Source organism: Triturus cristatus, chromosome 6 (assembly GCF_964204655.1).
Source record: "Triturus cristatus chromosome 6, aTriCri1.1, whole genome shotgun sequence".
NCBI classification, from domain to species: Eukaryota; Metazoa; Chordata; class Amphibia; order Caudata; family Salamandridae; genus Triturus; species Triturus cristatus.
The window spans coordinates 815,835,909-815,858,510 of NC_140589.1; the positions used below are offsets into that span (position 1 = coordinate 815,835,909).

Consider the following 22,602-nt stretch of genomic DNA (forward strand, 5'->3'; position numbering starts at 1 on the left):
CTGAGATCTATACAGCGCTGAGCTGCTCCAAAGAGCATTGGCTTCCCCATCAATATGGTGATGTCTTTCTCAAGGCAGCTCTCCAGGATGGACTGTAGTCTGTTGTAAAACTGTTCTTTTTCCTCATCTTTGCTGTTATTTGCAGGTGCATAGCACTGGATAACATTCATGTTGATCCTTTTTTCCTTTGTGTTAAAAGCCGCTGTGATGATTCTGGGACCATGAAATTCATATTCAATCAGGGCTCTGTTGGCTGCTGGCATTAGCATCAGTGCTACTCCCTGAGTGTGTGAGGTTTTCTCTTGTTTGTGTTCAGAATACAGCAGCAGTATTCCTTCTGGAGTCCGTCCTTTCTGTCCGGACTGTGTCCATCTGGTCTTGCTGATGCCAAACAGGGCATCGTTGTATTTTTTCATCTCCACTGTCACTTGGGCTGTCTTGCATGTCTCGTGCATGGTCTTCACATTCAATGTCATGACTGTGATGGTCTTGGTCGAAAACAGGTGAATCAACTTTGTGTCTTCCAGGAATCATCGACTTCCACCACAAGGCATCATAGCTGTCCATGAAGTAGTTTCCTCTCCCCCCAAGGCTAGAATCTCTTTTGGTTGATGTTTCTGTAGCTAGGATGTTTTTTACATGGTGGGGTAGCTAGCACCATGCATAACCCTCTTCCTTTCATAGCTGGGCTTGGGACCTCACATGGCAGAGTTCTGTGGAACACAGTTAATTTATATTCTAGGGAGGCTTGAAAATATTCGTCTATTCACATCGTATAATACAACCTCACAGACAAATGGAGCATGAGGTCTAAATTCTCTAAGTTAACCAGAGTTTGAGTTTTCACAAATGCAAAGAATTATATTTCAGGAAAGCAGCTATATCATATGTTAGTGTGAAATGAGTGAAGGTTTGTAATTGTGCTGTGTATATGTCTAATCTTATGAGCAAAGGGGGTAAATAATAAGTGTACCTGAAGCTTACTATAGGTTGACCGGCAACCGATGAGCCCTCTGTTTGTTGTCTGTGCCTCAATGTGTGCTGTTTGCCTGTATTTGTGTTATTTGGGATGGTATTGGTGCCTTGATAGTTGTTCTCTAAGTAGGGGGCCTTGTTATGCTGGTCTATGCACATAGGTTTTTGGCACTCAGCAGCTTACCCTGGCATATACTATGATTCTGAACTTTTGATCAGGTTCTATTCTGTTTCCTAGCTTCTGGTGATTTCCCTCACCTTTCCTCCCTTGCTCCCTCACTCTTTCCTTTCCCTGCTGCTTTGAGGGCTATCATTTCATTCACAGGACTCTATATTCAAGTTCTTTCTTGATCCTTTCCTTTCGTTCTCCTGTTACCCCCCTCTAGCACTATGAGGTGGCATAAGAGAAACATAAAGCGTTAGACAAGCAGCAACCAGAATATAATAACTGTTGCACTATGTGCTTGGGCCACAGAATATAGGATGGTCTGTGTTTCTGGGTATCTGTCGGTTACTCTGTCATGTGTGCACAATTTGTGTTAATGTGACTGTTCGTGTTGTGTACCTGTGTGCAGCGGGTCGTAGCGGGCATCAGGCATTTCCCAGGGGGGCTGGAAGGGTGGGGTCCGGTTTTGGAGCAGTGGGGGTTGTTTATTTTTTTACTGAGGGCTGGTTTTGCAGCAGAGCTGCAATATTGCCCCCCGTTATAAAAGCAGCAGTGCTTCCCACTTGCACCCCTTCCCCCTCAGTCCGGCCACTGTCTGTGTGCAAGTGTGTAGACCCTGTACAAAGGAAAAAGGCATTGGCTTTGTCAATACTACTCAATTTTTGTTTGTTTGATTTTGGGGGAGAGAAGCTTCAGAAGCTGAATGTGTGTAATGTGTCTTATTGATTTGGGTGTGTCTTATTGTGAAACACACACTAGCCCAAAGTACATGTTACCTCTTAACACCTATTTGGACAGAAGTAGCAGTTTTCACCCAAATGAACAAGAACACATGTAAATATGCCATAAGGCAAATTATCTTGGTCAAATTCAGTCATTTCTCATTTCCAAATTCAGGAATAAAATCTGGAAATCCGTGATGTCTGATGTTATTCACCTTTTGGTAGGATACCATTATGGGATTACAATTAATCCGATGGTAATTTCGCATCCTGGGTGCAAAATTACAGTACCACTGTTACTGAGGTACTTATAATGGGGCCCTCAGAGCTCGTCTCCGTAGTAACGCTGTTTTCCATCAGAGCATTGCACATATTGACAGTGTGTGTGTCATTGTGTGATGTTCTTTTGAATTACAATATCGTAGCGGAAAAATAAGTTGAGCAAATTGGGTATGTTTAGATGAACTTTAATAATTGCCAATTTTATGTTTAATGTTTATTTTCCTCCTTTGTGAGTTTGAAACACTGCTTGAATCGTGAAAAAATGTATTGCCATTCAAACCAGTCCCCACAACAGATTGCTGCATGATTTTTATGACCTCCTAGATTGTTTTCCTGCGGTGTTTCTTAATGACATTCACATATATGATTTTTTACTTTCATTCCAGTATTGTTTTTTGTAATTGAATGAGATTGATAATGAGTAATGTCGGTGTTGTTTTTCCCAAACGTGGGAGAAGCGAAAATATATCTCAGGAAATAAGGCACAAGTTAAATGAGGATGTTTATAGCATTCTTTATTTATCATTAATGCAGAATGACAACATTGTTTACAAGAATCATATGCAAATTATACATTTACAAAGTAAAAAATGTTCAAAATATTCCATCATCTGTTCCGTTTCTAAGTCAACTTATCAATTTTTTCATTTATATAAATGTTTTCCCTGAACAGGCTCTGAAACTAGACATCAACTGACAAATTAAAGAGTGAAATAATGAGAATTAGTTAAAGTATTAAATAAAGGTATATAAACCTAAAGTGGAAATAGTGAGGGAAAATATATAGAGAATGAAAGCGCAAAAAGTGCCCCGTATGTCTCTATCTCTCCCTCCGTCATCTCCACCTGCATGTCTACTTCGTTGTGTATCTCTGGTGGCCTGCCACTCATCATTCATTGCTTAGGGGAAGGGCTTTCTTGAGTTCTAATACCAGGTAAAACCTCACTTTCTGTGAATTTAAGAAAGAGGTGAGCAAGGGCAGACCTGGAAGACAATGCATTGGGAGGCTGACGCATTGCGCTGATGTAGTTCGGAAAGTCCTCTAATCAGAATAACTTAGTGAGGGTGTTCTAGCATGAGAAGAAATATAAGGGATAAAGTACCCCACTGCTGAGGAGTTCCTTAATGTGGTTATGGAACTCCGTTGTGACTTGCAATATCCTTATCACGTACACATGGTGGCACTTTATCCATATAATACATGGTCATACCATCACTTTGCCCATAAACCACTTAAAGCGTTGGTGCGCAGCTCTGTCATACGAAAGAGCGAGCATGTTCTCAAACATGAAGAATTAAAAAAAAACCTCTAGTGCAAAATTAAACTCAAGAACCAAGAGGACCCTTTTCACTGGATTCAGAGAAATAAGTTAGTTTTATCAACTGGCAAAGTATTTTGGGAGTGGCGTTTCTAGATTGAAAGGCAGTGTATAAACAATTCTAGCCACTTTAAAGTTGCAACAAAAGTGATATGGATTGTCATAAGCAAATACAAATTTGAGTATACAGTTTCATTATTACGAAATCTTTTTATTTTCCCTAAAAAAAAAGAATTATTTAAAAACATTAAAATTAAATTAATCAAAAACCTGCTAGATATTTGTTGCAAACAGATGTTAGAAACAGTTCAATACAAGTAAGTATTTGAAAAAAAAGCAGCCGTAGCTCATAAAGTGTATACACATACAGAAAGATTCTAGCATTTCTATCTAAGGGGTGCAATAAATAAACATATTCTCTTGCTAGTCATTGTAAGCTATTACAATAGAGCAGAAGAAAGAAAAGCAACATTCTGTTTTTGTTGCTTTTAACAGCTGCTTCAGTTGTGGTCCGTGACCTGCCCTACCTTTCACTTCTGCTGCTGGCAGCAGGCATTGTGACATCAGAATCCGGCTGTAATAACTTATACTAGTCGAGTTCTTACATCTTTTCTTTTTAATCGGCGACTGGGTGCATCACAAGTTGGCAATTATTAAAAAAATTGGAACTGCAATTCATGCAGGGATTACAGAATCCCATGTATCATAGTGCTATCATTGCCAACTGTTAGTAATGATGACTGACCAACATGAAACAAAATGGAGAAGGTGACTTAAGAATATCACAAGACCCATACACTACTGTGGCAGACCATATAGCAAACTGCTCTATGGGCCCCTGTCCAGCCTCTATTCCTCGGATAGATTGGATGACGCAATAGATCCAAAATGTAAGTCCATATGCAAGACAGTGTCTCTACAGACCCTCCTAGTCACACCATTCTTCTTTTTGTTATAGAACAGACAGCATACAATGTAACTCTTTGCTGGAACGAGTATATCCTAGAGTGATTGTGTATAGCTTGACGTAATAATTACCCTAAAAGTGTGGAACGGTGCACAATGTCAGATAATGATCCTTATATAGTGTTGCAATTTATTGAAAACGAATGGAATTGGTTTGAAAAACGTGCAAAAATCTCATGAGATAATCTGTCACTGGCCATAATTATTTCTCCTCTCTTTCCCTCCCCAACAGCAATTCTTTGAAAGAAAGTGAAGTAGATGGTAATCATGTTAACATATGTACCTGGGTTTTTATGATGTATCTTGGTTGGTCAAGCTTGATAGACAAAATCTAGACACGAGATAGATGATCCTGCCCAAGACAGACAATTAGTTCAATATTTTCAAGGAGAATTTTGGTGATCCCTTCCAGTAACACAATGGGAATGTCTTTTAGCTGCTAAAAGACATTTCCACTGTATTACCTATTGTATCCCTCAGATGAAGGGAACAATAAGACATATATTACAGACATCATGTTTGGAAAAGGCAGTGGTTGCAATCAAATCCCTTTTGTTACACAAATGCAAAAACACCAAAAATGTACAAATAAGTCAGGACTTGTATTTATCAAATCTGCCTGAAGGGATGATCTGTCAAATCCACATTCACTGACATTTCTAAGTCTCAGATTTGACAAGAAGTAAAAAAACAGTCTCTTTATTGAGCCTGAGCTGTTTCTTCGCAACACAGGTATCGCTTTTAACCAGGCACTTGGTAACAAGATGACCAGAAAACAAGAATCTCTATAGATAAAAGTACAGCTCTGTTTTGTTTGTGCCGATGGTTTCTGGTGCTCGGCACCGGCACTTAATTGTCAGCACCAGCTCTAGTGACAGTCCACCATATGGTGACGCTGTCTTTTCAATTTTGAGATGAGCTCAACAACCTTGTTTATTACGTCAATATACATTGAAAATGGATAATATCAACCTCTCATGCCATTTTTATAGCTTTGTGTGGCTTGAAATAGTCTGAATTGTCACCCTTATAGGAGTATGATGGTTAATTGTTACGTTGGCCCTGCTATTGGCAGTGCTTGCTGGGTATGGGTGGTGGAGGCTGCAGTGGCCTTCCTAGAAGAGCCCTGGCACTTCATTCTTTACAAATTAAGCACTGATGGATGTTGTATCTGAACAATTGTCTGTGGATGAACCAAACAAAAGAATAACACCAATTTTGAATGAAATTGAGCAAACACAGGATTATTTGGGACAATACGTTTTGGACTGGAGTCAAAAGAATGAGAAAAATAAAAACCTGTTTGCGTTCTGTCCGTCAGCTTCAGTCATCACCACCCAGACCTACAACAAGTTATAAAGTATGTTGCATGTTTCAGCAGGATACAATATCAGTTACCAATAGCAACTTCAAGTGCTTCAATGCAGTAAAATGCTTTCATCCAGCATCTGGAATCTATTATCCTGAGCTGAAGTTATTAGGGACCAAGGGGCCAGATAGACACATTTTCTGCTCCAAAAAAGGGAACTCAATTTGCAGCTCTATTTTTTGTGACCAGAAACGTATTCTGTGAACCAACCTATGTATTAATAGGTCGGTTCACAAACTATGGAATCAGAGAGTTCAATCTACTTAAAATTCATTAGGTAGGTCTCAATTTGCCACTCACTTCAATTGGTCACAGTCACTGGAATGGTGGCCTGCAAGGGTCAGCTGACCACCATGCCGAGTGGCCTTTAAATAAGGAAATTTGTTTCTTAAAACTGCCCCATTTAAATTTATGTGGCTATCTTCCAAATTTGGCAATGTCCAGCTATTGTAGGCATGAGAAAATCAGTTTTGCCCCACTTCCTTAAAGAATGTTAGGCCAGACCGCTGGAACTAGATGGTGTCAACTAATAGAATATATGTTCGAAGAGTAAAATAAGCATGGCTCATAATTAGGGTTGAAAGGAACACATACGGCAATAGGGGCTTTTAAAAATCTATACCCATTTCCTAGAGTATGAATGTGAGTGTTAACTTTGCATAATCTTTACTTGGCTAAATGGTCTTGAGTATTTATAGACGAATCCTTAGTTAAGGTCACACGCAGTTTGTTAATGGGTAGCAGAACAAATCTGATAAAAAATTACCACAAAGTGAGAATTTGCACTGTTACTTGTTTAGACACATGCTGCCTTTTGATGAAAAATACAAGTCTAGGACCTGCCTTCCATAGTTGATGGATACAACGAGAATCCAAGAGAGCCACTATGATGCATCTGCATTATAATAGCTACCAGCCCATATCCTGAGGTTACTAAATATAAGGCCAGGGCATGTTTGGACATACAAAACATCTTAAGAGTGTTATTAAAAAAATTAAAGTGTGTACTGACACGTAAAAAAAATAGGAGAAGAAGGGATTAAAGCTTGATATCAAAAGGGTAAAAATGTACAACAGGCATAATAATTCATACTATTGGGGCTGGGAATATCAAATCCTGAATATCACCAGGACAGAATATCACTACAACAATATCAAGGGATAAAATATTGAAAGGTATGTCCACAGAGGGAGGTAAGTATTTTTAACTCCACATCTACATACCTTGAAGGTGTATATATATATATATATATATATATATATATATATATGTTCCAAAAAAGCTCCGAGCTTTAAAGCAGCACTCCACAAAGGTAAGTTGAACACAACCTTTATTGATGAAAGCGGCGCGAAAATGGCCCAATTAATCCTTTTCCCTGACGCGTTTCAGTGCTTCAAGCACCGTAATCATAGGGCGGCAGCTGGCAAAACATGAGATGGACTTCCACGTTTATTACCCTTATGGCACTCACTTTCAGGTAGGCGATATGCCGGGAGTAGAGGTCCCAATTCTTCTATTCAGGTATAGTCATTAATATGCCAGCGATTTTTCTGCCGATTTTCAGTCACTTTAAATTCACAGCCCTCCGGTGGGCCTCAGGCCATTTCAACCGCTTTCCTTTTTTGCAAACCCTTGTGCTGCATGGAGGCTGCAGTCGAATACTCAGCCCCACAGACCTTGTCCAATTGAGGAGGCGGTGCTTGCTTCCACGGCCGGAGGCGCCGTGTCATCACTGTTCCAAAAAAGCTCCGAGCTTTAAAGCAGCACTCCACAAAGGTAAGTTGAACACAACCTTTATTGATGAAAGCGGCGCGAAAATGGCCCAATTAATCCTTTTCCCTGACGCGTTTCAGTGCTTCAAGCACCGTAATCATAGGGCGGCAGCTGGCAAAACATGAGATGGACTTCCACGTTTATTACCCTTATGGCACTCACTTTCAGGTAGGCGATATGCCGGGAGTAGAGGTCCCAATTCTTCTATTCAGGTATAGTCATTAATATGCCAGCGATTTTTCTGCCGATTTTCAGTCACTTTAAATTCACAGCCCTCCGGTGGGCCTCAGGCCATTTCAACCGATGAAGATGCCGGAGGCATTGAAACGCGTCAGGGATTTTTACTAATTGGGTCTGTGCAACCGTTCTCTACCAATAAAGTTCAGTGAACCAATCCACTGCGGAGTGCGTCTCTAAAAGCTCGGAGGCTCTTTTGAAATATATATATATATATATATATATATATATATATATATATAATTCACTGAAAAAACCATAGGTTTCACACATGTTATAGTTAGCTGTACATTTCATTCGTAAAAAACCAATGAAATTCCACGTTATAGTTAGTGCTGGCAACTATAACTCACGCGACCGCAATCCTCTGCTGATGATGTCAGATATTACATCACTGATGACATATGTGTCGTTATGAAAAATAAATATTTGTAATATATGTATAGCTAAAGATACAGTATTAGCATCAACAGAGGATTGCGGTCGCGTGAGTTATAGTTGCCAGCACTAACTATAACGTGGAATTTCATTGGTTTTTTACGAATGAAATGTACAGCTAACTATAACATGTGTGAAACCTATGGTTTTTTCAGTGAATTTGCAAGGTTTTTTAAATGCTAATTCCTAACTATAACGTGTGTGAAACCTATGGTTTTTTTCAGTGAATTTGTACGTTTTTTTAAATGCTAAGTTACTTTACGCCGTTCGTGGCGTGCGTGCCCACTTCACGCAGTTCGTTCCGTGCGCGCAAGGTGCGCTTCGCGTGCGCGCCCACTTTACGCAGTTAGTGCCGTGCACGCACGTTACGCTAGATGGGCCATGTACGCACGATGCGCTTCGCGCACCGTCCGCGCACGGAGGACATATTATGCGCTTCGTTGTGAAAGGTTATCTATTAAATGTTCATTTGTTAAAGAAGCCATTGAAAAACACCTTTTGCACACGGGATGGGGAAAATGTGGATATTGTTTTTTTTTTAATTTATTTTTGACCGTACGCGTACGGTAAGCGCAATCGGCGTTTTAAAAAAAAAAAAAAAATTGGAATTTTTGGCCTTGGGGGTTCTTTGGGGACACCCTAACCATGGCTATGTGGTTAGGAGCTGTCTAGCCTGCCCCTTTTCATGTTATCCAACATTGTTTTTCCTCCCCCCCTCAAAGTGCGAGAGAGAAAATGGCGGCCGACAATTCCTGGTTTCGACCGATTCGAATGTTTACTAAGATCTAACAGCCAATCAGAATCGCGCTCGCGCACGGCACCGTACGCGTACGGTAAGCTTACCGTAAGCGCACGGTAAGCGCACGGTAAGCTGCCACAGATATATATATTGATTTAAATGCTATTTTCTCAGGAACTACTGAACAGATTTACACCAGACCTACAAAAGGCACTTCCTTGACCTGTAGACTACCTCTCTGCCAAATTTCAAGTAACTCTGTTCAGCCGTTCGGGCTGTAGCTGTGTCTAAAGGTCCTATGGAAAAATGCATGGGGAAAACGCGTTTTGGGACCCCCCTTTTATCTCAGCCCCTGCTTGACGAATCCCCCCGAGACTTTCAGGGTAGGAGCGGAGCGTAGCGCCCCATTAGTTTTGAAAAGTTCACAAGGATTCGTCGACCGGCGCCAAAGTTATTCCAAATAGAATGTTGCGGATTTCCTATGGAAACAGGGTCCTTACTATAACTACCTACTGACGACCGCCAGTAGGTAATATATATATATATATATATCTCGATGGAGAGAAAAGGGAGGTTCGGCAGTGCACTTCATTCGCCAGAAGCCTCTGAAGAAGAGTTATCGAAACGCGTCAGGCAGGCGTGTGACTGCTAAAGGTATCTGCGGAGGCATGTTTTCCATACCTTTGAATAAAGGCTGATGCTTGGAGCCTTCGTGGTGTTCGAGTGCTTCCTAAGTCTACGGACCCAAGCTAGAGCTTCAATTTAATGACGGTTGCCGTGCCGTCAGGAATGCACCATCCCGTGAACCTGGGAGCCATAGGGACTGTCATCCAGCCAGCCCCGCTGTGGGGCACCATGGTACAGGATTAGGAAAACACCCGATGCGGAGGCCCATTCGCGGGTCTTAAAAAGCCGGCAGAACATTGCACCTTAAACCGGCACTACAACTCCCAATATCCTCAGGACTGTCTTATACAAAGCAGCCCATCAGGGGGCGTGCTATCGATGGAGAGAAAAGGGAGGTTCGGCAGTGCACTTCATTTGCCAGAAGCCTCTGAAGAAGAGTTATCGAAACGCGTCAGGCAGGCGTGTGACTGCTAAAGGTATCTGCGGAGGCATGTTTTCCATACCTTTGAATAAAGGCTGGTGCTTGGAGCCTTCGTGGTGTTCGAGTGCTTCCTAAGTCTACGGACCCAAGCTAGAGCTTCAATATATATATATATATTCACTGAAAAAACCATAGGTTTCACACATGTTATAGTTAGCGGAAATTTTACTGATAAAAAACCAATGAAATTCCCCCGTTATAGTTAGTGCAGGCAACTATAACTCACGCGACCGCAATCCTCTGCTGATGCTAATACTGTATTTAGACACTTATTTGCCCATGTCTTCTTCCATACATTTTTAGCTATACATATATTACAAATATTTTTTTTTCATAAAGACACATATGTCATCAGCAGAAGATTGCGGTCGCGTGAGTTATAGTTGCCTGCACTAACTATAACGGGGGAATTTCATTGGTTTTTTATCAGTAAAATTTCCGCTAACTATAACATGTGTGAAACCTATGGTTTTTTCAGTGAATTTGCAAGGTTTTTTAAATGCTAATTCCTAACTATAACGTGTGTGAAACCTATGGTTTTTTCAGTGAATTTGTACGGTTTTTTAAATGCTAAGTTACTTTACGCCATTCGTGGCGTGCGCGCCCACTTAACGCAGTTCGTTCCGTGCGCGCACGGTGCGCTTCGCGCACCGTGCGCGCACAGTGAGCACGCGGTGCGCTTCGCGCACCGCGCGCCCACTTTACGCAGTTAGTGCCGTGCACGCACGGTGGGCACGCGGTGCGATGACAAAGCAAGAAAGCACGTCAACAAATCTGTTTCTGCTTTCCTCCGTGACTATGGTATGGGTGCCATTTACCATAACAACTTGCGTTATGACATGCAAGACATTTATAGAGGAGATGGTGTGCACTTCAATGATGAAGGGAACAGAGTTTTCCTCTTGAACCTTAGACTCTGCATCGGTACTTGTAGGTACCACTAAAAAATCATTTCATAAACACAACGGCTCTTTTTAGAGCCCCCTAATATCTAAACACTTAAATCTGATTTTCATTTTTTTTTTTTTTTTTTTTCTACCGTACGCTTACCGTAAGCTTACCGTACGCGTACCCCGTGATTTTTTTTAAAATCAATAAATGTTTTTTTTGTACTTTTCTGTCCTTCTTTGACCCCCTTACAAATGTTAGGGGGTCTGTAACTCTCCTCATTGCCCCCTTTCCTTGTTTTCACTCTTTTTTTTCAGAGTGAAATACACAAAATGGCGGCCGCCGCTTCCTGGTTTCGGCCGATTCGAATGTTTACTAAGATCTAAGAGCCAATCAGAATCGCGCTCGCGCACGCCACCGTACGCTTACCGTAAGCGTACGGTAAGCGTACCGTAAGCGGGCTCAGATATATATATTGATTTAAAGGCTATTTTCTCAGAATCTACTGAACAGATTTACACCAAACCTACAAAAGGCACTTCCTTGACCTAGGGACTACCTCTCTGCCAAATTTTGAGTAATTCTGTTCAGCCGTTCGGGCTGTAGCTCGTTCTAAAGGTCCTATGGAAAAATGCATGGGAAAAACGCGTTTTGGGACCCCCCTTTTATCTCAGCCCCCGCTTGACGGATCCCCCCGAGACTTTCAGGGTAGGAGCGGAGCGTAGCGCCCCACCTATTTTGAGAAATTCGCGAGGATTCGTCGACCGGCGCCAAAGTTATTCAAAATAGAATGTTGAGGTTTTCCTATGGAAACGTGGTCCTAACTATAACTACCTACTGGCGACCGCCAGTAGGTAATATATATATATATATATATATATATATATATATATATATATATATATATATATATATATATATATATATACCTACTGGCGGTCGCCAGTAGGTAGATATAGTTAGGACCTATTTTCCATAGGAAATCCGCAACATTCTATTTGGAATAACTTTGGCGCCGATTGACGAATCTTCGTGAAATTTTCCACACTTATGGCCAGCTCCGGTCCGCTCCTATCCTGAAAGTTTCACGGTGATTCGTCAAGCAGGGGCGAGAAAAAAGGGGGTCCCAAAACACGTTTTCCCCATGCATTTTCCTATATGACCTCTAGCCGCAGCAACAGCCCGAACTGCTGAACGGAATTACACCAAATTTGGCAAAGAGGTAGTCCTCAGTTCAGACTCGTGCCTTTTGCTTAAATGGTGTAAATCCGTTCAGTAGTTCCTGAGAAAATGACAGTTAAATGTACATATATATATCTATGGCCTCGGAGGAACTACGCACCCTCTGCGCACTCTGAGCGCACCCTCCCGATCACGAGCTGAATTTTAATTGGCTGACAACACTCTGAATCAGGAAGTGTTGGCAGCCATCTTGTGCCTCGGTAGAACCGAGGCACAAGAAACCCAAAACAAAACGTTGCAAAACGTGAAAAGGGGGCAGGGTAGAAACACCCTGACCCTCTAGGCCTGCTCAGGGGGTCCCACAAGGAGCCCCAAGGCCAAATCCCGGGGGCAATGGATTGTATGTACAGGGGGGCCCAGAGGGGCCCCCCAGCCCCGGGGACTGCCACCCCCAGGGCTTATTACAAATTGGGTGGGGGGGCTCTCAGGCCCCCCCAGCCCCTGGTATCGCCACCCCCCGGGGCTACAAAAATTTGGGTGTGGGGGGGTTCTGAGGCCCCCCCAGCCCCGGGGACCGCCACCCTGTTACTTTTTACAAATGTTGGAGGGGGGCCACGTGGCCACCCTGTACAGGCCCTGGGGACTGCCACCCCCGAGGGCCGGCTCCTGCAGTGTCCCGGGGTGCCCACCCCCGGGACACTGCTGTTTGCAATGGCAGGGCGGGAGCCTTGCAGCTCCCACCCTGCCATTGCAAACTGCTTTGCTTCATTGAAGCGAGAGCAGGGAAACCTGCTCTCGCTTCAAAGAAGCAAAGCAGATTGCTTTTCCATATGGGGAGCAGCATGTTAGCTGCTCCCCATGTGGAAAAGCAATGCCGGCTCCCGCAGGAGGCGGGGAGCCGGCTGGGACCGTGGAGGGATTGGGGACCCCCCCCCACGGTCCCCAACGAGAGGACAGGCCCCGGGGGATGGGGTCCCCGGGGCCATAAGTGGCCCAGGAGGTGGGCCACGCAGCCCCCCTCCACCATTAAGAAAAACATTTTTTTTTAAATAAACCAATGGGCGGCCCTGGGGGTGGGGTCCCCAGGGCCTTAAGTGGCCAGAGGAAGGGGGCCCATTGTGAGGTTTTCACCAGAAAAGTTTTTAAGTGTGGATTTTTGAAACGTACAAATATTCCTCTAAAATCAGCCGAACTACGAATTCTAATTTACTCACCTGTTATCAGGAGAGAACCCAGTGCTGCATCTTTTAGCCCAGCACTGACCCTGAAAAGTAATTCTAAGCATACTTACCAGTAACTTGTATTTCCTTCCATAGGAATCCATTGTGTGGTTTTCACCAGAAAAGTTTCTGTGTCTATTTTCACAAACAAAAAATATTCCTAAAAAATCGTCTGTATGACTTAAACTCATTCTTTCAACTGTTTACAGGAGATGCACCAGTGCTGGATCCAGGATCCACCACTGAGTAAGAAAAACTAACGATAACACTACTTACCTGCTAAGTGAATTTTCTGCCATAGGATTACATTGGTGATTCTAAGTGAAAAAATGTGTAAGTGTCAACTTTTAAAATACAATAATATTCCTTAAAATTCACTAATGTAACCAAAATGCTTTTACTCAACTGTTTACAGGAGATGTCCAAGGACTCAATCTAGGATCCAGTCCTGAGGCTAGAAAAGTAATCCATAAAGTAACTAATTGCATTTGACTAGAAATTCACATTGAGGTCAATGTTGCATTGTGTTTGAAATTGTGTTTCCCATTGCAACAACTGGAACTACTGTACTTAAACGTCTATTGCCTATTTGCAAAGTATTTAAATTAAAGTAATTCATTCTGAGAAAGTATATTTTGTATTGTAATGTATAATGTAATTATAATGTAATTAAAAAAATAAAATATCTAAAAAGAAATAGTTAAAAAAATGTAGTAAATCAGTATAAAAAAAATCAGTATAACAATTAATACATTAAAAATTGTAATTTACAAAACCTTTGGAATTCACTGAAAAAACCATAGGTTTCAGGCCTGATATAGTTAGGAATTAGCATTTAAAAAACCTTTGAAATTCACTGAAAAAACCATAGGTTTCAGGCCTGGTATAGTTAGGAATCAGCATTTAAAAAACCTTAGAAATTCACTGAAAAAACCATAGGTTTTAGGGGTGTTATAGTTAGTTGGACATTTCGCTCGAACAAAACCATTAAAATTCCTCCGATATAGTTAGTTGTACTAACTACATCTCACTCGCCCGCGATCCACTGCTGATGATGTCACATATTACATCATTCATGACATGGTCAGTGACATCACTGATGACATCTCAAATGACATCACTGATGACATCACTGATGACATCATCCAGTGAATGTGGTTTGGTTGGTTATTTAAATATGTATTATATATATATAGCAATTTGCATTGAAGAATGAGTGGATATATAAATATAAATATCTGGATGGAGGATTTAGTAGCAGTGTGATTGACTGTTTACTTGACTAATTTATAGTGTCTCACTAAATATATTGGATAGTGACTAAACTGTGTGAATATCTGTATCACTATGTCAGTTGTCACTTGTCACTTTGTCAGTAAACGTGCATGGGGGCTGTAGTAGCACAACAGCCCCCCTTCCCTTAACTCTATGAAATTGTACCCTACGTTTGCAGGGTCAAGAAATTCATGACCCTCCAGGATTTTCAATCATTTTTTAAAACACTCCCATGGTTGGAGCATCCTCTAGAGGCTGGTATTATGGTAGCATTTTATGTGTCTTGAAAAGTGGTGCTGCCCTCAGACTATTTTTATGGTTGCATTTTATGTGGTCAGAAAGTATATAAAAAGCACACAGACACATGTTATGGTTATTTTCATTGATATAACAATGTTGATAGTGATTACTGATCAACGTTGATGTGCTTTATTGAAAATTAATAATTGCATTTATACATGGTTATTATCGATTATTGCATTACCCACAAAATTATGGTGTTTTTGACATGTGGCTTGTTGTTTCTGTAACATGGTGAACCTTTGATAATTCCAATAGGCCTGTTTTATCTAAAGTTATACCCCTATATAGGATTTCTAATAGGGGCCTGCAGCTTTGAAAGAAATGTTCTAGAGGGATTGCTGACCATCAGCCTCCCTCACTCAATCATGACTGCACCTACCCTAATTGGGTTAGGCATGAGTATGTGGCAGAGTATGGGATCATGGAAATGGAGGCTGGCAGTAGTAATTGGACCATGCTTAGTGGTTTGCCTCTAGGGCGATACACCAGTCCATGCAGAGTGAAGACTGCCCCCACTCTTTGTTCATTTTTTTGTTTATTTATAGCGATGCACCAGGTAGACCTTGGTATCCTACTTCCAATAGATACTGACTAATGCAGCAAGTCTATCTGATAAATATATTGGATTCAACCTACAATGGCTGTGGCACAAGGATTCATAATTAAAAGGTATACAGTCTAGAGATTAGACTTAGAACTGACATATTTCCTTCTAGAATTGTGCAATTTGGGCTACCAAATAGAATTCAGCTTTGGATTGTAAACAATAAATATATGGCCCAGATTTAGTATGCATGGGTACTCGGCTGATGGCAACATGCGGCTTGCAGTGCAATGTGGCTCAAAATTCTGCACTGTGGGAGCTAAAGTTCCTTAGGGGCCTATTTATGAAAAAATCACGCAGTGCAGTGCACTAAGTCATCTTGCTGTGCTGCACTGCGTGATCGGTAAAGGGCAGGAATGTGCCATATTTAAGGCAATACGATGCATTCCATCCTTTCCCATGCGCTGGCGCACAATGGTCTACCAAGCACTAATGCAGGCATCCTTGCACTATGGTGCAAGGGTGCCTATGTTGCATGCAGGATTAATTTTGTGCAGGAAGGGACACCGTCCTGCATAAACACAATCCTGGGAGGCATATTCCTCTTTCTATATGTGCTGCAGAATGATGCAGACATAGAAAGAAGAAGAAACAGGGAGAAATAGAGACATTTCTCATTGTTACGCCTCCCCTGAGAAGGCGTAACGTTTTGGCACGTTCCCAGGTTTACCCATACTGGTAAATTTAGGAATGCGTCAAAAACCATGGGAGTTGCATGGGAACACCCATGCAACGCCAATGGAATGCCTTCCCAGGGCAGAGTAACGCAATGCAGAGATTTGCACTGCGCTGCGTTAATCCAGATTTATGAAGCCACTCAGGGCCATGTATAGGGTCTTTGCGTGGCTTCATCAATCTTACATCAAGGTTGCATTGCGCATTTACCACATTGCGTTGTGCAAATGTGAAGCAAACCTTCTCCTAAATAGGCCCCTTAGTGCTGAAAGTTGACCCTTGAACAACGCTAGTCTGCTTTACTCTATGAAGGGCCAAATCTGATAATTCATGCATAAGGTCACTTCTGAGGAGATGCGCAGTGATCCCTAAGTTTTAACACAAAGCGAGATCAGCTTTAATGGGGTTACCTAGTATTACCTCAAAATCTAACACCAAGTGAAATCAAGTGCAAACAAGGGGGCAAGAGATATCCACCCAGCGGTGTAACAACATTTGAGCCCCCCCCCCCCCTGCAAAGCACTTGGAGGACACAGTCAGGAGCTCTCAGTCCAGGGGACAGTGGCCCATGCACAGGTCTGAAGGGGGCCCCCTGGATCCCACAGGGACTGCAGGGGCTAATGTTACGCCACTGTTTCTACCTGTTCCAGGTTGGTTTACATGAAATCATGTATTTAATGTGGCTAGATATCTGCTGCTGTACTGAAGGGTGTCCCCTGTGTACAAATCTCACATGCAACACCGCTCGCTTGTCTTTGCGCAATGGTGCAAGGCTACGCGTCATGCTAAACAGCGGCACTTTTTGCGCGAGCGCTGGCGATATCATAGGCAGGTGAATCTGTAAATCTGTCTCAGCACAGTTTTCTGTCATTCAAGCAAAGCAGTTGTTGTATTTTTCACAGAACTTCCCATGAAGGAAGACTAGTGCTTGTGTCCTAGTCTCCTTTAAGATCAGTACCTTTGGTATGAAATGCTAATAAAAATAACAAGAAGGGAGAAGACTGAAGGGGTTGTACCTTGATAGCTAATAACTGCTCGCTCACATGCTTCCAGTCCCCAAATTGTGTTTCCAAAAGCTGCTGCCAATCTGTGCTGTTCTTTACACTAACTTAATTTTCGTACCACAAATCAGATTTAGACTGTGACATATAATGTTTCCTTTCGCCTGTTACGTATCTTAACGCTTGCTGAAATGGAGCTCTAATGCTGTGCATTAATGTTTTTTAGCTCACTATAATACGCTTAAATTGAGCTTTGTTAACACTGACGGTTACATCTTCGCCACTCTTAGGGTGTCTTATTTAATCTAACTTAGTCTTAAGTGAATTATGGAAGAAAGCACTCTAAAACAGCAATAGTCTTCTATAACGCATTCTGCTTTATTGCATACATTTTATGTATCCTCATTCTTGGTATTTACTACAGATGGGCTTAATCATCCCATTTTTATTTCCTCAAATTCGCAAACTGCATAACTGAATTTAGCCTACAGTGCGTCCTTACAGTTGTGAATACAAAGATGCAAAATTCCTTCTTTTTACAGCTGTTGAGTGATTTTAGATGACATTTCTAAGTGATTCAGGAAGATACAAAATATTTCATTTTACAATTTCAGATATTTTACATCTTTTTTCTATTCCTTCTATATGCATGTATTTTCCTTGGGTTAATATATTCAGGGAGAGAAAGAGAGTAAGACTTACTATTTTGTTACTGATGTAATCTACATAAATGGAACATTCCGTTTTTCCTTCTCCTGTCTTCCTGTCCCCATCCCCCCTCCTTTTCCCTCTTATTGTCTCTCCCTTCTTTGGAACCTTCAGGTGAAGCTCACCATAGAATGTTCGTGTGAGCCACCTGAAGGGACGGTTGTAAAGGATCTCCGCATATCATAAACCTCTCACCATTCGCTGGCCTATGGATTGATTATTTAGCAGTTACCATTGTTGAAGCGAGCCTGCGAGTCAGCAATGTGAATTGCCGAGTTCTTCCAAAGCATTTCTGAAGCTCTTTGAAGTCGACAGAACCCTAGCGCTAGTGGTGTAACAACAGCCCCCGCAGGCCCAGCGGCGCGGTTGGCCCCTGTGCTCCAGGGGCCCTCCTCCAGCACTAGGCACAGGCAGCGGGTGCCTGGCCTGAGAGCTCCTGACTGGGTCTGGAGCGTTGGGGTCCCCCTCCATGCACTTTGCAGGGGGCCCCCTCAAGCTTCGTTACGCCACTGCCTAGGGTGTGGGAGGAATGGAGGCATAGGTTGTATAGAGAGGACTTGCTCCCTCCCTGCTCCATTCTTCCCCCAGAGAGGTTACCCCAACTCGTGAAGAGGTAGATGATCGAAGAAGTGTATCTGTCTTTAGTCCCTTTGTTTGGGGCTCCACGACAGGGAGTTGCCAGATGCACTCTGTTACATCCTGAGTTTTACTTAATTGTAATTAGCCTAGGTCTTCCTAGCTGCTCAGCCAGAGTGAGAGATGGTAACGGAATGTTGGTGTGACTGTGATGAATGGAATGCCTGGGTGCCTGTGTGGGTGAGTGATGACAGTTGGAGATGGGCTGAGCAGCTAGGCAGGCTACTCCTGGTGGGGCTGTTACATGGGCTGACAAAGAGGCTGTAACAAGGGCCTAAGATAGGCTTATGATGAAGCTGGTACGTGGCTGAACCTTGTCTGAAGTGATCTGGAACTGGTACAATAAAGAAGGCTTTGAAACCTACAACATGGCTACAAGTGTCATCTTGTACAGATCACAACATATTAATTTCGGCGACGAGCGGGCCTGGACCCAAGCGTACTTAAGGACTGAACAGAAACCAAGGAACCACAAAGAAACTGTGAGAACCAGCGCAACTACAAAGAAACTGTGAGAACCAGCGCAACTACAAAGGAAAAAAAGAAATGTACATGTAACAGTATGGAGTAAAAGGCAAGCCGGCCCCACCAGTGTCCAGTCATCGGACGGCCCCAACCTGTGTCCTGCCTGATCGTGCTCCATGGATTTGACCACAGGTATGGTCTGTATGTTAGGGTATGGATTGACTGGCTTTCACCCTACCACTTCATTTTGAATCTTCTGTATGGATGTATCTACTGCGCAAAGGAATGTGGCTGTTCAAGATGTGAGTTGTGGGCCAACTCAGTGAAGTAAATTCACAGGTGCCACACAGGAGCGGTGTGGTTCTGCTAAGATTGGTACTTTTATGGCACTTAGAAAGTACAAGCAGCGTCAGTGAACAAGGTGGAAATATTGTGCCTGGAAGTTATTTTACAAAGCAACTTTTTCCAAACATCTGCATATGCTGCCTTCTGAACGTTTTCTCTATCTGGAAGTAAAATTTACAAGGATTGAATGCAAGCTACATCTCTAACACAAATGTACCTGTGTAATTCTCAAGCGCAGCGATTCATGTGGTCATCTTGGAGTCTGCGCAAGGTTTGCTCTTTGACACATGAACTGAGGTGCTAATTTGTGAGGGAGAAAAGGACAGAACTATTTTACTCGTACTACTTGCACATAACGAGCTTTTCTGAGGAGAGTTTGGAGACTTGTCTACATGGTATGTTAACTGCCACGTATTTAATCTGCCAGTAGTGTAAACAGAAGGAAAATAGTACAAGACTTTGACTTTGAAATTGACCGTTGGACTGTAGTTCAAGTTTAAAAATCTGGCACGAGTCAAGCAACTCGCGCGCCTACCTTCTTTCGGTTGGTTCGGCGCGTGCAGCCTCTCCTGCGATGTGTCCTGCGTCATCTGCACTCTGATGTGCAGGGCGGCCTCGGCTTCGGCGATGTCGATTCATTTTGGTGCATGAACGCACCTTAAGCCACTCGGCAATCACGTAATAAAACGTGCCGCCATCTTGTGTTTGGGGGACTGCAGTTTTGTCTCTCATAGAAGCGCTAATGTCACGAAGGTAGCTTTGCTTTTTGCCAACCACGTTTTTTTTGTTTATTTTCTTGTCGCAATAAAGTTCAACATGGACGGATGGTGGCTGGAGACTACGTGATTATAGGGTTTTCAAGGCTGTTTAGTGGGTGATGGATTGTGCAGTGGCTTTATCTCCATTTCAGTGCTGGACTTTCTATTGTTTCTTTGGAAACGGTGTGGTGTTCCTTTGTCACGAGTAAGTAGAAGATTTGTCTAAGAGGGATTCTTTTGGATTTGTAAAGAGACATCCCTTCTCTATGCATGTTGCGATAGAGTTCTCTTTTTCAAGACGGTGGGGCATAAGTTTTCTCCAGCGAAGTAAAGGTACATTCCACTGTTAACCTTTTGGATGTTGTTCCAGAATCCAGCAGGTGGGGTGTCCGGTATGGCTCATGCTGTATGATGAGCCAAGGGGAAAATAACGCGGGAGATATGTTTACTGTATACTTATTTAAGCACTCATGCTCAGTGAAGGTCTACATTTACAACATCTTGATGATGGCTTTACTGTCTGTTGTATTTAAAGTGACGAATTCTTTACATTTTCTGTTTAACAAGCTTCAGTTTATGTACAAGGGCTACACTAAATGTAACATTTACAGTAATTTTATGTCGTGATTCCACAGTTTTATGCTGTTTATGGTTGGGACGTCCTTGTCTCATGGTGGGTGGACATCACAGGTAATCCCTCACATGTGGGTGGTTTTGTTCTTGGTGGGTTGTTTCCCCACTTCTTTGTGTTGTGTGCGCTTCACGTGTTGTCCTGTGTAAGTCGCCCTGCGCTTCAGATGTTGTATGTGTGTAAGTCGCCCTGCGTTTCGCATGTTGTTCTGTGTAAATCGCCCTGCGCTTCAGATGGTGTTGTGTGTAAATCGCCCTGCGCGTCACGTGTTGTCTTGTGTAAGTTCAGTTGTGGTCGTGTGTAAGTCGCCCTGCGCCTCACTGTGTGTACCCTCTATGTGGTCCATATTGTGGTACACGTGTATTTGTAGTGTCGGTTCACCCTTGATGTCTGTTTATGGCCTCGGGTGTTTGTCGTGGTGTGTTCACCGTTCACTACGTGTATTTTGTGTGTTCAAGGGAAAGAAGGAGGGGGTCACTGCTAGTTAGACAGTGTTAAGTCTTCCCCAAAGTACGCAGTGTTAGGTGCGTTGTAAATTGGTATAATACTCTTCATGAGGGAGGATGAGTAATGTTGATGCATGTTATATTATGATATGTCGTTTTTGCCTATCTTCTTTTTAATTTGCTTTGTTCTTGCTTTAGTGATGTTTCACTTTTGGTTGCATCTTTGAGTTATGGACATTACGGTTTATTTTGTGTATAGCTCTTTGCTGTAGTAATGTAAACTTTGTTTTCATTTTAAAAGGAAAGGGATAATGTTATATCCTGAGTTTTACTTAATTGTAATTAGCCTAGGTCTTCCTAGCTGTTCAGCCAGAGTGAGAGATGGTAACGGAATGTTGGTGTGACTGTGATGAATGGAATGCCTGGGTGCCTGTGTGGGTGAGTGATGACAGTTGGAGATGGGCTGAGCAGCTAGGCAGGCTGCTCCTGGTGGGGCTGTTACATGGGCTGACATAGAGGCTGTAACAAGGGCCTAAGATAGGCTTATGATGAAGCTGGTACGTGGCTGAACCTTGTCTGAAGTGATCTGGAACTGGTACAATAAAGAAGGCTTTGAAACCTACAACGTGGCTACAAGTGTCATCTTGTACAGATCACAACACACTCTCCCTTTGTGCGTACACTTTGAGTGACAAAGAAATGCGACCGACATTCTGGTGCAATGTATAAATGTTTACAGTTGCCTGAAACCTGGTCCAGCGATAGACTCTGGAATCCACATTGCTGTAGGATAAAAAGCAGGTGGAAACCCCAGTCAGCGTGGCGCTATTGTTACGGACCAATGATATGACCCACTCACATCAGGGCCGTCTTCACAGCATTATAGGCCCCCGGACAAAGCAGTGCCCTGGGCCCTGCCTACACAACCACTCACAGGAATAAACGTTTTTAACAGAACATTTGTGTTAAATTCTGGTCTGCATGGGACACCTATGCTAATGGGGCCCAGGCAACTGCCCAGCGTGCCTATGTGTTAAGACGGCACTGCCCCTCAGTAAGGTGGAATGGAATGACTTGAGTACCAGAGAGAGCATCTTTAATTGCTGGCTTCTTTCCAAGTGGGGGCAACCTAAGCAACTTCCATGCTAGGAAATTTAGACTGTCTGAAGAAGGAGATTCAGGACTGCATCCCCCAGAGGAGAAGCCTGCCTTGTGGAATCATCAGTCCAGCTGCTTTGATGGATTGATCGAAGAGACCAACTCTTTGTGGGAAAGAACGCTGCTATTGCGCTCTGCAGAAGGACCCAGATGCGCACAAAGAACAATGACCTAGGATCAACCAATTCTGGGCTCAGGGCACCTGTAAGCTA

The 22,602-nt window shown here is 42.7% G+C and overlaps 1 protein-coding gene and 1 pseudogene across 1 annotated transcript in view; one reads left to right on the forward strand and one right to left on the reverse strand.

The window, feature by feature from the left end:
• PLD5 (phospholipase D family member 5) overlaps positions 1 to 22,602 on the forward strand; it is a 1,783,935-nt gene that overhangs the window by 127,733 nt on the left and 1,633,600 nt on the right. The gene's annotated exons all lie outside the window — the stretch shown is intronic.
• The window catches only part of LOC146817919 (uncharacterized), a 50,328-nt pseudogene that overhangs the window by 930 nt on the left and 26,796 nt on the right, over positions 1 to 22,602 (reverse strand).